The following is an 18,493-nucleotide window of genomic DNA, read 5'->3' on the forward strand; positions in this document are numbered from 1 at the left end:
ATAGGTTCTCAAGAGCGAACCCCATCTGTCGGCTCGACACAACGTCGAGAGACCGACAGAAAGGGAACCCAGATGCAGGCAGCAGTTAAGGGGTTAACAAAAAAACAAGATTTATTTAAACCCAAAACAAAAACCCACGATGGGGTAACAAGGACAGGACTAAATAACAAAACTATGCTAGGAACATGCTAATCGCGTTAGCATCATGCTAGGAACATGCTAATCGCGTTAGCATCATGCTAGCAAACATGTTAATCGCGTTAGCATCATGTTAGCTACATTCTAATCGTGTTAGCTTCATGCTAGCAAACATGCTAATCATGTTAGCAACCATTTTATTCATGCTAGCAAACATGCTAATCATGTTATTAACATGTCAACCATTTACAGCAACCTAGCAACCGCTCCCATAGACTCCTATTATAAAAAGTCCATATGGATATCGTTGCAACACAGTGTCGTAGAGACAAGGGGTGGGCTCATTTGACTCAGGCAACCAATCAGTATCCCAGGAACTTCATTAAGCTACGAAGCCACGCCCATAGCAACAAAACATCTTAACTTAGCAACCGCTTAACAAGACTTATATCTCTGCATCAGAACATTGTAGAGACATGGGGGTTGGTTCGTTTTACTTGTGGCTTGGAGCATTATGAATTTGCAGATGCTAAGCCATAGCAACCAAACAGGTTAGCCTAGCAACCGTTTAGCAAAACTTATATCTCTGCAACAGAACATCATAGAGAGACGGGGGTTGGTTCTTTACACTCATAGCTTAGAGCATCATCAATGGCATATACCAAGTCACAACTAAGACTAGTTGTCCGGTGTGCCGTGGAAAATGGCCAATTTTTAATAATAATAAATAAAATATAGATGTACAGCAATGTTTTACAATTAAAAGTAAACCAACTGTGACTTCATCACGTATTTGACCACGTATACGTGACCTCATCCAGGAGACTGTACGTATACGTGACCTCGTAGCCCGCAATTTTCCCATGTGCGAATTCCACACATAATTACGACCACGCTACTAAAACCAACGGGAAAACATGGATAAATTCTTGAAAAGAAAATCTAACGACCTTAAATCGGAACCTGGGCCCTCTAGCAGCGGAGACACAGGAAAGAAAGCAAAAACGGTGAGCTCGAGACAATACAGCGACAGTTATCTGTCATATGGATTCACTTTCACCGGGGATCGCTCGGCAGCACTACCCTTATGCTTAGTCTGTGGCGAAAAACTATCTAACCATGCAATGGTTCCTAGCAAGCTTAAACGTCATTTACAAACAAAACATCCATCACTTATTAAAAAAGACATAAACTATTTTGTGCGTTTGAGAGATCAAACGGAGACACAGGCTTCTTTGATGAGAAAGAGTACCACAGTGTCTGAAAAAGCTCTCGAAGCTAGCTACCTGGTTGCTGATTTAGTGGCAAAATCGAAAAAGCCACATACGGTGGCGGAGTCATTAATTATGTTGGGTCCAAATGCTGCCAAAGAAATTGCAAAAGTGCCCGTTTCAAACAATTCAATCGCCAGACGCATTGATGATATGTTCGCTGACATTGAGAGTGTTGTACTAGAAAAAATAAAAACTAGCGTCAAATTTGCACTCCAAATTGATGAATCAATTCAATTCAATTCAATTTTATTTATATAGCGCTTTTCAGAATGTGCATTGTTCCAAAGCAGCTTTACAGGAGCAAATAAGAAAAACACAGAAAGGTAAAACACAGCACAGTGCATGGTGTTTATAGACCAAGCAAGATCATTATAATAAATAATATCGAATAAATAAATGAATTAATAAATGCAGTCTCCCGGTGAGCAAGCCAACACTGCACTGCTCTGCTGTGGCGAGGAACCCAAACTCCAATGATGAATAATGGAGAAAAAAAAAACTCGGGAGAAACCAGGCTGAGCCGGGAGGGCCAGATCTCCTCTGACGTGTCATAGCTGCAATCAGTGACCCCGACCAAAGCCACCGAGCAACGTCCACGAAGAACAGGGAGAGCCCACGAGCCGCGACCCAGGAAGCCCCACCCGCCGAAACCGTGCAGGTCCAACCCGGTCCCATTCCGCGATCAACAACAGACAACAGAGGAACAACCAGGGAAAAGTAGTAATGGCATAATTAACTTTATTCCTCTGTTGTCCGACATCGACCACAAAACAAGACCAACCAGACCAGACCCACACAGTCCCAACAAATGAAACGCCCCGAACCACAACCAACAAGCCCCCCCACTCCCTACAACACCCACCCAGCTACCTCCAATCAAAGTCACTGAGTGCAGCCATAACTTCAAACTGCTGTCATGTGATGTAAGTTTAGCATTAAATACCAAGTATTGTAAATTTAGCATTTATGTGACAGGTAGTCCGTCTTTGCTCTTGGTTGGGGATGGAATTGTCTGAGCTGGGCCGGCAGATGGTCGCCTTTTTCTTGGGTGGTGATGGATTGCCTTGGATGGAGCTGGGATGGTCAGTCAGTCCCAGGCTCTCGCAGGAGGATGGACGGGATTTTCCGATGTAGCTGGCGTAATCTCTAGTTGGGGATGGGCATATGACGTTCATCTGGGCCTGGCGGAATCTCTCCCTACCTCGGGATGGGCATCCCGAGGCGAGGGCAGAAAGAGAATAATTAGCGTAGCTGCTGTTCATTAGCTATGTTTAGTGAATGCTTGGCTGAAAAGATGTGTCTTTAATCTAGATTTAAATTGGGAGAGTGTGTCTGACCCTCGAATAGTATCGGGGAGGCTATTCCAGAGTTTAGGTGCTACGTATGAGAAAGCTCTACCCCCTTTGGTGGATTTAGTTATTCTAGGTGTTATCAAAAGTCTGGAGTTTTGAGATCTTAGAGAGCGTGATGGGTTGTAGTGTGGTAGAAGCTCTGTTATGTAGGTAGGGGCTAAACCGTTTAAGGCTTTATAAGTAATTAAAAGAACTTTAAAGTCAATACGATACTTAATGGGTAACCAGTGAAGGGTTGATAACATTGGGGTTATGTGATCGTATTTTCTGGACCTGGTTAGAACTCTGGCAGCTGCGTTCTGAACTAACTGTAGTTTGTTTATTGATGCTGCAGGACAACCACTAAGCAGTGCATTACAGTAGTCAAGTCTTGAGGTCACAAATGCATGAATAAGCTTCTCTGCTCAGCCACACATAAAATATTTCGCAATTTGGCAACATTTCTAAGGTGGAAGAAGGCTGTTTTTGTGACATTTGAGATGTGATTTTTAAATGACAGGTTGCTGTCTAATATCAACAGACATAAGTGGGAATGCTCAGCTATTAGCAAACGTGCGCTTTGTGGATGGTGAAATCATCAGAGAGAATTTTTATTTTTGCAAAGAGTTGCCATCAAAAACAACAGGAGAGGAAATATTTCGGGTGACATCCGATTACATTGAACAAGGAGGACTAAAATGGGAAAACTGCGTGAGTGTGTGTACCGACGGAGCAGCATCCATGACTGGGAATACCAAGGGATTCGTCAGTAGAGTCAAAGAAAAAAATCCGAACGTCACGGTCACGCACTGTTTTTTGCATCGCGAGGCACTTGTTGCCAAGACGTTACCAAAGGAGCTGTCGAATGTGTTGGATGGTGCAGTGCGTATTGTCAACTTTATAAAAACAAGGCCTTTGAAAAGCCGACTATTTGCTATCTTATGTGAGGAGATGGGGGCAGACCATAAGACTTTATTGCTTCATACGGAGGTCCGATGGCTGTCCCGTGGTAAACTTTTGTCGCGTGTGTACGAACTGAGGGAAGAACTGAAAACCTTCTTAACAGCGGAAAAATCGGAGTACGCATTGCTGTTGGCAGATGAGGAATGGTGTGCACGGTTGGCATACATGGCGGACATTTTTGCACACCTCAATGAACTGAACACGCGAATGCAAGGGAGAAATGAAAATGTACTAACTAGAACAGACAAACTGCAAGGATTCAGATCAAAGCTTGCCCTCTGGCGACAACATGTGGAAAAAGGCTCTCTTGAGATGTTTCCCCTTGCCCAAACTGGACATTCAGACAACTTTGCAGCATTGTGTGAGGTAATTTATAAGCATCTATCAACTCTCGAAGAAAAATTCTCTTTTTAATTCCCCTTAACATCACCTGAAGCCTTTGACTGGGTTCGAGACCCATTTAGCTCATCTGCAATGGATAACGCAAATGGACTGTCGCTGCAGCAACGAGAGCAGCTCACTGAAATGAGACAGGACCGTGGTTTGAAAATGACATTCAGTGACCTACCTTTGGACAGTTTCTGGTTGACTGCTGCCAAAGAGTACCCAGTCATTGCAGACAGTGCAATCTCAGTGTTGTTATCTTTTTCCACAACCTACTTATGTGAGCTCAGCTTTTCCAGTTTGACTTATATAAAGAACAAAAATAGAGAAAGATTGAGAGCAGTTGACCAAGAGCTCCGTGTGTCGTTGTCATCAATTCCAGCGAGGATATCATCTTTGTGTTCATCAAAACAAGCTCAAGTTTCACATTGACATCATATGTGAGTACTACGTTTATTATAATATGCTGTCTTAACGAGCAATTTAAAGCAATGCAGTTTAGTGCAATTTTGTTATATTTTAGTGGTTAATGTGATGCTGGTGTGCCGTGAAATTTTTTGCAAATTAAAACTGTGCCGCGGCAGAAAAAAGGTTGGGAAACACTGGGTTAGAGTATTATCAATTGTAGATGCCAAGCCACGCCCATAGCAACCAAACATATTAGCCTAGCAACCATTTAGCAATATGTATATCTCTGGATCAGAACATCGTAGAGACATGGGGGTTGGTTAGATTAATTCGTGGCTTAATGTGTTATCACCCTGCCCAGTTCCGCGGTTTGCCTCAAAGCATCACTCACATTTTCTTCAGAAAATGTACTTATCTAGTTTATCTTAAAATTCTTTAGTATTTAGTTTTTTTCTACATTTCTTTAGTATTTAAAGTGTTTAGAAACAAAGTATTTGAATTTCTTTGAGTTTTGGTAAGTAATCATCTGATATTTTTGTTCAATAATTTTGTCTTCTTAAATTAACAAACTTATTTTTCCTGAAAATCGCAAACTGATATAAATGTTTAAAAACGGAAGCATACTGTATCAGTGGTTCATATTTCAGCCACAAAAATTAGATATAATTATTTTTTTATTTAACACAATTATTGGTATTATTATTGGTCGCACCACATGATAAGTGGTCGTACGTCATTGACTCATAACATGTTAATATTTTGAAAATATTTTTCAGAGGTTGCTATTTCATAGCAGATAACACCTAATGGAGACATCACATTTGTCTTCTGCTACTGTTACTTTTTTAGATGAGGTTTAGAGAGGTTTGGTTTAAATTGGAAAATTTGGATTTGAGGGAATTTTATGTGAAGTTTCTATTATGATAGTATCATGAGCGCAGTCAAAAGATTATGATTTTTCCTGAAATCTTTGTAGGAGGTAGTTTGATTTTGCTGTGGTCTTTTCCTCCCTAGAAACACAAAAGAAGTAATTATATAGAAGCTTTATTCCCTTACTAAATGGGAGACATATGTATCCACTTAAAGTCTTATTTTTGTCACAGGTATTTGGGAGGCAGAAATTCTGAAAATAAACTGAGAGATGTAATAAAGTCATTGTGGCTCATCTGTGTGTTTCTCTCCGCCGCTGCCCACCTGTCGAGCATCCTCATACATTCCCCGCTGCGTCCATTAAAACCTCTCACTTTATGTCACATCAAACAAATATGTCAAAGCTTTGAATCTCCTGAAAGCTGCTAACAAATCCAGTGTTTGACAGAGCAATGTTAAAGTAAATCCGAGCAAAGCTGCAGGCATGGGCAGAGCTCCTCAGCAGGACACCCTGCGTTCAAATACTACAGAGATGTTTCATCTCGCTGTTGGTTTTCATGTGCTTTTCATCCCGGATTTTAGACAGAGAGGATGCCTTGTTAACATACCGTCTCGTCTGTGGTCGTGACAGGGGCACCGGGGGGCAGAACGATTTGACAGAAACACTTGTATTTACACTTTATTCACTGCATGGGGCTTAGAAGTACTTCTTTTAAATGTAACTTGGGTTTGTTGTTGTGTAATATGAATGCAGTGTGTTATGTTGTGTGAGTTATCTGAGCATTGCTTAAGTGCATATTAATAGTCGATCTGTCATGAGTGTATTTGTCCATTATATAACTTTCTGAACTTATGAACACGTAGTCAATTCCTCTTTACATATGGAAAAGTTTATGGGGAAGTTTAACTGTCCAGTGAGGAGAATGTAGGCCTATAACGTATGGGTCAGAAATGAATAATGGCATTCATTTTTCTTTCATAAGAAGTGGTTTAATCGGACATTCCAGACGTTCCTCGAGTTTCTTTGATCATTTGAGATAATCGTTCTCACATTTAGTTTGCTATTTTTATATTATTGGAATTGATATGTCTAGTTTGCATTTGTGTGCTTGTGTATTAATCTGGCCTATAAACTTGTGTAATGCATTTCTTGTTGAGTTTTACGACAAATCGCTCATTAAGTTCCCTTCTAAACATAGTTAGCAGTATTAAACAACATGTTCAGTTATATTATGTTTAATAAGGAAATACCAAACTGTCATTTGGCAAGTGCTTTTTCGTTACGTAACCTCTCCTCTCCCTCCACATGACATTTCTTTTTTGCATGATGTATGTCTCGACACTGTCCCGTGCAAGGCTTCCAGCTTCCAATCAATCCCGAAGGACCAAATCAGTCAAGTCTGCATTCTTCAAATCAAGCCTTCACTTTTTGGAAATGGAATTTTCAATGGAAAAACACCATTGCAGCTTTCATGCCGACTTTAATACAAAAAGGCAAACAACAAAATCAAGCATACATTGACCACAATTTAATCAGTTATTACTTAATTGTTCCATTCTCCTGGAACTTGACTCAGTAAGCATTACTCATGTGTTGTGTATCATTTTTTCCCCAAACCTTCTTAAATTCTTAAAGCTGAGCTTGAGTTTACATACCAAGCACAACGACACAGACGTATTTTTAGAATAAATATCTAACTTTGTGTCCTTTTCAACCCAGATATGCAGTCTTAGTGTGCGTTTGGGGATTATTACAATTCAGTCCATAATGACTGCAATTGGAGTCTCATCATGCAATCAGCAAACAGATGCAACCTTGATACTGATTCCACTGGGTATATGTTTCTTAGAATAAATATGAGTCCCTATAAATGAATGGTCAGCCTATCAGATGATGTAATGTCCTATATAGAATAGGGGAGACTGGGGTTGACAAACACTACAATTATTCCTTGATACTTTTCTCTGGGTACAGTTCCCACAATTATGGGCTTGTTCATCATAGTGGTAATACACGAGAGAGGGAAACAAAAGAGAAATTATATTTTAAATCAAATGAACATCCACACATTTGTTAAATGTAATAGGTTTGATGAAGAACATATGTTAGCAAGATGGCATCATTTATCACAAGCTTTCAAAATGATATATCAAAATCTAACTAAGATGAATGTATTTATTGTTATTTTTTCAGTTGTGAGGGTTTATTTTGGTGTGACAGGAAAAACTTCTTTAATTCATGTCACTTTTTTCCTGCTGTTCTTGTTTTTTGACATTCCAGCAAACAACCACCAGAGGGCACTCTGTTCATGGAGTATAATAGCGTGACACGATACAATTACTCATGCTTTAGATCTAGACATTACTCATTGCCTGCTTCCCAGTAGCAAAGACTTATACAATACGTTGATAATTTGACTGCTTAGATTTCTCTGTCTCTTGAAGAGTCGTCTCAGAGAGGAAACACTAACATATGGCAGCAAACCAGTTGGTTTTATTACCAATAAATCAAATGGCTTTTGCTCCCCTGAGACTCTTCTATTCGATTAATTCTTGGGTCATTGATTTCTCCAGTTTATTTAATGTGGTTATGAAAACCATAATTCGGAAGTCACAATAAAATATGATGTACATGCCCATGCCTCAATAATCTGTTAGATTCATGCATTTTATCATGAGCTTTGACTACACTGTAAAACTTTACTGTAGTTTTTGCAGCAGGTTTGCCAGTTAATTACTACTTAATGTACTTTACAATTAGTACAGTTTTCCATTACTTTAATCAAAATTCAAACACTTTGACTTTTGAGATTCAAAATGAGCAAGAATTCGAACTGGCATTAGTACAGCAACACTGTAAACAAATGGCATTCTTCCTGAGCATTTTTCTCTTGTTTTCTGTAAAAATATTTAAAACTTCTTAAATTACGATACATTTACATAAAAAGAAAAGTGACCCAATATATTTAGTCTTGTTTTATGAAAGAAAAATACTTTGTATATAAACTAGGTAAGTTTATGCTTAAAACAAAATTGTACATTAAATCTACAGTTAGTTACTGGCAAACCTGCAGCGAAATTACAGCAAAGTCTTACAGTGTAGTTTAAATGCTCAGTATAGATATTAAAAGCTTTGATTTTAGCTAGCAAGACCTGACATGAAAGAAAGTCCAAAAGACATGAATGCTTAAGATTCCCAAATGCAAAATAACTGGGACTGTAGACAGTCCTGAAGCCTACATTTGAAAAATTAACTAAACATAAAAATGCAAAGACAAAAATAATGGTATTTACATGTAGGTTAGTTATAAAAGTAGATTTTTAATGTGTAAAAAAATCACTTGGAAAAAGGTCCAGTTTCACCAATTCATTGTTTTTAATCTGAGGAAAAATCAGCTCTATTTAAAATGTTTTTTGAAAATATAAGGTATCCCGATAATATATTATCAATATGTATACAGTAAATCTAAATCAGTGCTATTCAATTTCTTAATGCATGCTATTGATCCTACGGTGTCTGTGCTTTGTAGTAATTACCCACAATGTAATAACATGTTCTATCACGATTTTACCACCTGTCATTTAGAGATGATTTTTCACAATCTGATCAATTCCCGATGGATCAAATCCAGTCTGTCAGATTACAAAAGCAAAACGTGTTATGAAATGCTGTTTGATGTTGACTACAAAAATAAGCAAATGCTATGTTGTTCAGCACAACAGTAATTAAACAAACTTAAAACGAAAACATAACAAAAAAACAACATGAAAAAATTGAATCTTAAACACTAACATGTTTCTCTTTGTCTCATTTTATTTACTGGATAAAAAAAGCACTTTATTTCTACCTTTACACTCCGTTTATGGTTCTCTGCAAAGCATGATTCGAAATGGAAATCTTATATGCACACTGAACACATTTAAATTTGGAAACAAATGAGGTTACTTGAATTAAATGAATTAGACAAGGTGCAATGTATATGCAGTATATGTTGAATTTATCCTTACTGAAATTCAGTCATCACATCGGTGCAGAAGAGGAGAGCTGTGACACATATGCTGCACATGCTGCTGCCCTACAAAAAGAGACAACTGAGAATTACTCAAACCAGACAAACATCCTTTATAAAGGGAGTATGGATCTGACCATAATAGTGTTAAAATGGGTTAGTGGATGCATTTTATTGCTCCTTTGGGAGCTGTTGGTTACGCTTTTGATGGAGGCATAGCAATTTAGAGCACATAAGAGATTGTGAACTGTCCCTTTGGAGCAATATTCACTGATACCCCTGCAACAGCCCCACGAGCGCTGCCATGCAATACTGCAATAGCACAGACAGGCACCAATCACATACTAGGTCAGCTGTCACAATCCTATCCCTTTCTTTGTCCAAAAAAACATAAAATACTGTACAGGGAGTTCACATTTTCTTTCAGGAGCGTGCCTAACACTGGGCTCATGTTCAATACAGCAAAGAGACTGTGATAATGTGTTCATCCTCAAATGTTTCTGCCTTCTATCATTAAAATCAATTGTTCAATATAAAAGTAAAGAATGACATGTTTTACTTCACTTGAAATCAAGTAATAAAAAACTGAAAGTCTTTATGCGTGCAATTCATGTTATGTGATATATCACAAAAATACAATAGCTTGCTCCGCCTCTAAAACACCTGGCTCCGTTCTGGTACGTAACACCCATTTTTCATAATCCTGTAATTTCCCAGTGGATTACATTTTCTTTCTCATTTAATATTCTATTTCAGATGGGTTACCAAACACATTCCCTCGCGGTTGGTAGGACAAATAGACTCTCCCTAAACTCAAAAGTTGACATGTCTCTACATATTAAACTAGGGTAGGAGAAAAGATGTGAAGATAGGCAAAGCATCTTACACTCATCTAACGCACTTTACCTCTACAGCACTAACTCACACATCTGTTTGACAGGAATTCACCTTTATGTTTGGTATTAGCACCATATCAGATGAAACACATCTGCACATGAACGCGTCTTCACAATACAGCATGAAGACCCACGAATATTCCCAGCAGACCTAAAACAGGAATCTTGAAATATGTGGCCAAAAATTTGGGAATAAATCCCAGGCACTGGAAAAAGTCAGACAACGTGAAACAACCATGAATCTGGCCAGGACTGGTCATCCACCGAAATTGACTATCTGGGCTCTAAGAGTCCAATTTAAAGATGTTTCATTCTCCCCTAACGGTGATGCGAGACTCTGAATGAGAACAATAGCGCTCCTCCTTCATAAATCTTGCTGGTATGGATGGGTGGCAGATAGAGAAGCCTTTATTGAAAGAAACTCATATCATTTCTCAGTTGGAGCTGGCCCAGAAGAATGTGAGCGACTCAGCAATTTGGAGGAAGATTTTAGTCAGATGCCTTTCCCACTGACAATCACACCGAGAACACTGTCAGTAGTATGGCATGCACAGGGCAAGATTAAGAACACATTGGGCCCTGGGGCTATAGCAAGCCCAAGGGCCCCCTTCATTTTATTGCCACGCCACAGTGTCTTTTGCAGTGTTTATTACATTTTATTGCTAGTATTATTATATTTCATTTTCTAATTGTTGCATCTAATTTTCTACCGTTTGAATTTCATTTTATATTTATTTCTTATATTTACTTTTCTAATTATTTCATCTAATTTTCTATTACAGTAATTTAATTTTACATTTAATACTTATATTTCATTTCTATTTTATATAAGCACAAGTTTGCAAAGCCTACTAAACTTTTTAGGCTATTTAAAAAACATTAACATTAACTCCAGATATGAACTTCAAACAAACAGGTTTCCAAAATCAGCAAAAACATTTGCAATCACTTCCTTAATGAGTAGTTTACAATAAATACTTTAAATAGGGTCTTAATGTTAAAAAGTCTTCTTTCGAACTTTAGCTGAGCACAAACCCCCAATGATGTGTTAAAATCCATGCTTTTAACCATGTGACGTGTCGCATTCCATGAAAATCTGTGTTAAATGGCTCAGTCGTTCTTGTCCCACTGATGACCGCAAACGAGACTTAATAAAAGATCATTTTGAGAAGGAGTGCTCTTCACTCCATCGCATTTGTTACCGATCAGATGAGCTGTTTGATGTAAGAGCCGGTGTGGTGCCGAAAATTGACTCCTGCCAAATTATGACTCCCCCATTCCCCACTAACATTAGGTGTTAGGATTAGGTTTGTGTGTGGGGGGGGGGTTAGGACTAGTTTGAACACCAGCGAGCCAAACGGAATTCTGGACATGCGAAGCATAACGCAAAGAGGCGTTTCCTGACGTAATGGCGCAAACTATAAAGTGATTTTGATTGGACGGTGAATTATATCAGTCTGGAACATTTTCCAATAGTCTCTTGTTATTTTATAATCAACCGCCTATATGAATTGTCAATCAATGATGTAAGGATAGCTCCCATTTCCTCCAGCCAATCAAGGGCCCCTCCTTGCTTCAGGTCCACATAGCCCTTGTGTTAATCCGGCCCTGGGCATACAGACAGCAGCATTGCGTTTTAGAAATGTTTTTTCTGTGTTAGGTGCATACATGAAAAAAATCTGTTTTCAAAATAATTTCCTAACAAACGAAACAGTGTAACTTGAACATTTATTATTTTGCATACACTGAACAAGATTACACTGAAGCTTAAACATTAAGATTTTTTATGTTGACTGGATGAACAATTTTAAGTGGTTAATTCAACTTTTTTAAAGGGTTTTCCCGATTTTATTTATGCTGCTGTTGTTGTTATTATTGTTGGTTGCCTGTTGTGTTTAAAGTTGCTTTTTAATGAATGATGTTTAAAAGTTGGTTTGTGTTTTCAGTGACACACTGTTGCTACTGAAAACGCATTCAACCTGAAGAGTTTGAACAGTTATTTGACAAATCGTTTGGTGTCTTTTCAGACAATAATGTGTATAGACTAATTCACACTGATCCCATACATTTCTTTGTTGAATCATTGTAAAACTGTTGGCATTTGTTGAATCAGTGCGAAGCTGTATCATCTAAAAATATTTAAACAAAACATATTTTTGTATTTTTGTAAATATAAAATATTTAACTTGATTAGCAAAATAAAAAGTAGCATAGGCCTAATAATAAATAATAATAATACATTTTATTTAAGGTGCCTTTCAGGGCACCGTACAGTAAAATAATGAAATTAAAACATGGTGAACAATACAACAAAACCAAAAGTATAACACAATTTAAAATTGATTAGAAAAAAGCTAATCTAAACAAATAAGTTTTAAGACATGATTTAAAAGTAATCAGACAGTCACTTTCCCTGATAGATTGTGGAAGCGAATTCCAAAGATTAGGAGCATCATAACTGAATGCCCTAGACCCCACAGTGGCTAAACGGACAGAAGGTACAACGAGGGAAACAGATGAAGAAGATCTGAGTTTACGCTTCGGGGTGTAGATATGGAGCAAATCACGTAGATATGGTGGCGCAGAGTTATGAAGAGCTTTAAAAGTGAGAAGTAGAATCTTGTAGCCTAGTCTGTATTTAACAGGAAGCCAGTGAAGATGGTGAAGAACAGGAGTGATATGATCGATAGATCAAGTTCTAGTGATTACCAGGGCGGCTGAGTTTTGGACCATTTGAAGTTTGTAAAGAAGTTTATGAGGTAACCCAAAAAGAAGGGAATTACAAGTCAATACGTGAAGTAAATAAAGCATGTACAAGAATAACTGTAGAATTTGGTATGAGAAATGGACGGAGATGGCTGATGTTCCGCAAGTGAAAATATGCGGACCGAGTAATATTATTCACATGCTTTTCAAAGGATAAAGTACTATCGAAGACAACACCCAGACTTTTGGCCTCAGTAGATGGGCAAATTATAGAATTATCAACTGAAAGTGAAAAACTATTGGATTTTGAGAAATTAGATGTGGTTCCAACGAGGAGAATTTCTGTTTTGTCAGTATTCATCTTAAGTAAATTACATGTAAACCAGGATTTAATCTCTTCTAAGCAATCCAAGAGAGAGGAAGAGGGAAGGGTAGAATTTGGCTTAGAAGACAAGTAGAGCTGGGTGTCGTCGGCATAGCAGTGAAAACTAATGCTGTATTTCCTAAAAATGTGGCCAAGCATTGCAGGAATTAACATACTTTTATGTTAACTAAATGTTAAAAAAATTATTGAACTCAAAAATCGCATTGCAGCAGGTTGCCTTATTTTTTACTTTTTTTTTCAACTATTTGTATTTTGCAGTTTACTAACGCATTCAACCTGCAATTTTTTTTAAGCCGTAAACTACTGCTTGTCAACTTTTGACAAATGTACAATTTCGACATCCACTCTTTTGCTGCAATAACATTACTACAAAATGTTTCTTTCTGATCTGCTGATATCAAGTTTATATTGCGTATTGTTGTGAGGTCAATGCATTTCATCGAAATATGAAAACATTTCCGTTTTTGATTTTACGATTTCTTAAAGATTTATTTGATAAAAAGATTATTATTTATAATAATGTATCTTTATTATGTTTATGTATTTCTTGCTTATGCTGGCTCTGTAAAGCACTGTGGTCAACTTCTGTTGTGTTTATGTGTGCTATATAAATAAATGAATTGAAATGAAAATGTATTATATTTTATCTTTGTTACATAATATTTTAAATGTATATTTATTATATAAGATTTTAACATGCGCACAATAAACAGCTGTGAAACTGGCTTGCCATTTAGGGGCACAGGTTTGCTGCACAGGGCATAAGCCTAGTGCCAGACTAATTTACGTAAATGTTAGAGGTGTCTTAAACGAAAATAACTAGCACTGACATATCTTAAAATATTGCAGTGCGATTGTTTTGTCTGAAGATGCACACAGTAATGTGTTTTTGTAAAGTATGTTTTTAAAAACGGCTTAAACATCATCATTTAACTTAGACCTAGTCCTGGTTTAAGACAATCCCTGTCCGGGAGCCCGCCCCATAATGTTTGCCGCCAAATATTTGGCCACAGCTATAAAGTACTGCACTGTCACTTTGCAAATACAGAAACCTCTTGGTCATGTGTTGCCAGTAAGTCACAACAGTTTTCACAGAAAAAGAAAAGCTACATTCATCAGTGGACTTCTTATATTCGATCTGAAATGTCAGTGTTTGAGTCATTGGTTGTTTGCTTGGCCAGTTCATCAGTGGAAATCTGTTGCTGTGTGCTCTCAGATGTGTTGTTGACGCTGTACACTTGCTTGTTAATGCAGAAGCTGCTCTGTAATTCTCTTTGTAAAGCGCTGCTTGCTTGCGCAGTCCAGAGGATGAGCATGAGCATGAGGATTACACACAAGGGAGGCAGTGGAAACATTAAGGTATTAACATCAAAGCTGTTTGCCAGTGCATGGGATCACAAAGGCATTAGCTTATGTGAGCATTGAGGAAGAATACAGACTAGAGAAGAGCATAGCAGATCAAGGATACCGTGCATAATGTACAGCAGTCGCTGCCCGCCTTTCTCCGCCGCTGCTGAATAATTGGAGCTCTCGGTATTAATTAAACATCTGACACAAGCTGGTGTCTAAAGACACGACTGGAGGTTCATCTGTGGAAGACCGGTTTCCAAATGATCCTGTGACCTACACAAAAGAATCTTTATGTTTGTATGATATTTTCTGCTATTGATCATGTCAGATCCTATCCAATTGTGATGTCTACCCCACAACAAGACCATTACCTCTGTATACCGAGCTCTGGTTACTGCAGTAATGAATACCTGTTGTTCATTGGGTCATACAAATGCAGCTCTTCTGATGTGTAATGATGCTTTGTTAGTATGGACACCCAATCACCAAGCTTTTACACATTACATTTACACATTCGGCAGATGCTTTTATCCAAAGAGACTTACATTGCATTATACTATACATTTGTTTCTGAGTATGTGCAATCCCTGGGATCGTACCCATGACCTAGGCATTGCTAACGCCATGCTCCAACCACTGAGCTACAGGAACGCTACATTATCTACATGTGTGTTTTTCCCTGCCTTATTAAAGGCAATGAAAACATGATCATATTGATCTGTTTTAAACAAACTGTAATGGAAAAAAGCTTTGCATTGATGTTTCTTTGATTGAAAAATGTTCATGTTCATGAACACAAACCGTGAATTCCATAAAACAGTAAAGTAATAGTGCGTCTTATTGACTTACCCCACGCAACGCTGTTCCACCAGCCGCTGAATTACACAGCTAAACTAAAACTGTGCTTTGAGTGTTTAACTTATCATTATATTCAGTGCAAACATGCTTCTTGTATATTAGGTTCAGTATACATCGCACTTTATAAAGAAAAATCTCAGTGCTAATTGACCTGCTACTGCAAGAGCACGCTGTGCTAATACCACCTGAAACCGTCCAAGAAACATTCAATTGTAACAACGCTGTACAATACAATATGGTTAGGTTAGTGATGACAGCACCATGGTTACCGTGGTAATGAATATCCTTTATTCACTGGCACATATGTACAGATGTCTTGTTAACATGGACACTGAGTAACCACGCTTTTGCAAGTTGCTTGAATGTTTTGTGCATTTTTACCCTTGCAAGTTTACCTGGATTCAGATTTTAAAACACGAGTTGTATGAAACACAGTCTGTGACATTTGGTTTTGGTTGATTGTTATCATTGGAAAATGGATCATGATCATGTTTCTGAATCTCGTTGAATGTTGAGTAATTGAAACTCAGGTTATTATATTGCTCAACCATTAGTAAGATCGAAAATAATGAGGCAATCCATCTGAAAGTTGTTAAATGTTTTATGTAGGAGGTGCAGCCTTCTCCTAGCAACTAATTCATATTGATTTTAACTGTTACTCTCATTGGAACAAATACATCATACACAACAACAGCTGTGCAGAAATGACTGTTAGGAGTCCATTAAAAATGTTGATCATTTTAATGATGGCTGTTTGGTATGAAAGATAACTGCTGTTTCCAAAGACGTTTTGTGATCTTATCGCTCATTTCTTGTCTGTTATAACTCATACATGATTAATTTTGATCCTCACAATATTTAACGCATTTATCATGTGAACTTTGTAGGTTAGCACTTAAATGCTTAAATGTAAACGTTCCAAGTCAGTTTGATCTGAATGAAACACTTCTGCACCGTTTGCCAGATGGTATGAGATCAAAGAGCTTATGATCGGGTGACTGGAGTTCTCAAGGATAGACCTGGCCTACCTCAGACATCTAGTCATGTCCTGTAAGTGTGGCAACTCACAGCCTGTGAGCTGAAATAATCACAACATTTCAGGCTGCTTCTATACCTGTCACAATACTCTCGATGGATAAAATACACACGTTTTACAGCTCATGCATTTACAATGTAATTATACAACTGGTAACTACATGGTTTTATTACGGGTTAGGGGTCAGGTTCAGTGCAGAAACCTGCTTAAACATTAAGGCAAGACACTACTGGTGATTACTGGTATACTGGTAAGTTTTGAACATGAAAATATTATCATGAAACTTCACCCATAAGATATTAGTATAATTAGCATTACTTTTTGCATTGAAAGTAAAAACTGTGTAAATATGCAAATAAGATAATATCTCAATTAATATGGACATAATTACACATGTTTATAAACCAAAAATCTATGTTTAACAATATTTAGTTGTTTTATTAATAACAGAGTTGACAGGATGTAACACCCGCAGTATCAGCTCCGACCCATGCACCAGCGCTTCGGTCTTCGAGCCGGTCCCTTCCGGCTTTCCGATGTCCTCCCAGCCGGTCCTGTCCGGTCTTCCCGAGGTCACCGCTGTGGCCACCTTTGCAGTGGCGTGCATCTGGGCGGTAGTTACGACCGGGGGGCCTCCCCTGGATTTTTTTTGGGGGGGCACACTACCGGTCTGTGGTGGCCGTCCCGGTGCTACCGGTCCAGGCCACCAAACCGGGGAAGCACAGTCCTGTTTATAGTGCCATGGTTGTGGTGATGTTAGGGTGCCTCCTTACCACGACCACGGCATCCATCAGCGCCTGCTTTCCCGGCAACACCGCGACGGCAGCCACCAGCTCCTGTTCGAATAGCTTCACCGAATAGCGAATAGCGACTTTTTATAGTACAAAATCGCTGTCAATCAAAAGGAGATGCAGTCTTTCGACAGACCCTCCAATCATCACGCAGAAGCCCGGAGTCCAAGCCAGCCCACTCCTCCATTCACCCCCAGAGACGCTGAGCGTCCGTGGGCGGGACATAATCGCAGCATTTATCCAATGACCGTCTAGTTTTGAAGCACTGAAAAAAACTGTTCAAAGCAGCCCCATTGAAGTCAATGGACGCTAGGCTTCAACAGGGAAATGCACTGTTACACTACGGGAATGTTTGAGAAGGAAATCGAGTCAGCCGACCTGCTATATGTAGCTGATTCTGAACGAACTCGTCTTCGTGATGAACGTGTTCTAACGCATTTTTAGTCAACAAAATGTTAACACAATAGTACATATTTGACCATTAATTTTTGGACATTATAGGGGAAGCCGAGCTTCCGTTGCAGTCTTAAAGAAATCCCCACTGTTGTATAATTATCTTATCTGCTGAATGAATACAATGTTTTATCCTGATGTGCAAGGCAATGCTAAAGTCAGGTTGATCAAAATTGGTCTGATTGGACTTTGAGTCAGTTGAACCCGTTTCAAGTGCAGTCTGTCTTTCCTTCTCTTTCTTTGTCTAGCAAGCTTTACTACTTCAGGTTATGAAGGGATAAAGAAGAGTGAGCGGGTGTGGGAAATGTTCATGTTTTATCTGCAGAGGGCTCAGACTGATTGACATCGCCATTCGGTACTCTAATATCACCTTGGCACATCAGCGCAATGGTTCACTTGAGAGCTTTGGTGAAGACTTCCATCACGACCGTTAAGACTGAGATTTATTGGACCTTTCAGACTTTAACACCATTTAATCTATTTCATCAGCTAGATCTTCATTTGATGTCTCTCCCCCCATTGTCCCATTTACTGTACATACAGTACAGCACTTTTTCTCTGTTAAAGCGGATGTTGGTCTCTTGTACATTGAGCACACCTCCTCTATTGTCTGTGTTTAGGCCACCAGTGTGCTTTTTAA

General features: G+C 38.5%; 1 pseudogene; it reads right to left on the reverse strand.

Moving 5' to 3' along the window:
* LOC130554839 (uncharacterized) overlaps nt 1–17,216 on the reverse strand; it is a 59,806-nt pseudogene extending 42,590 nt beyond the window's left edge.
* Between the last annotated feature and the right edge of the window lie 1,277 nt (nt 17,217–18,493).

The sequence above is a fragment of the Triplophysa rosa genome, linkage group LG5 (genome assembly GCF_024868665.1).
Source record: "Triplophysa rosa linkage group LG5, Trosa_1v2, whole genome shotgun sequence".
In the NCBI taxonomy this organism is placed as follows: Eukaryota; Metazoa; Chordata; class Actinopteri; order Cypriniformes; family Nemacheilidae; genus Triplophysa; species Triplophysa rosa.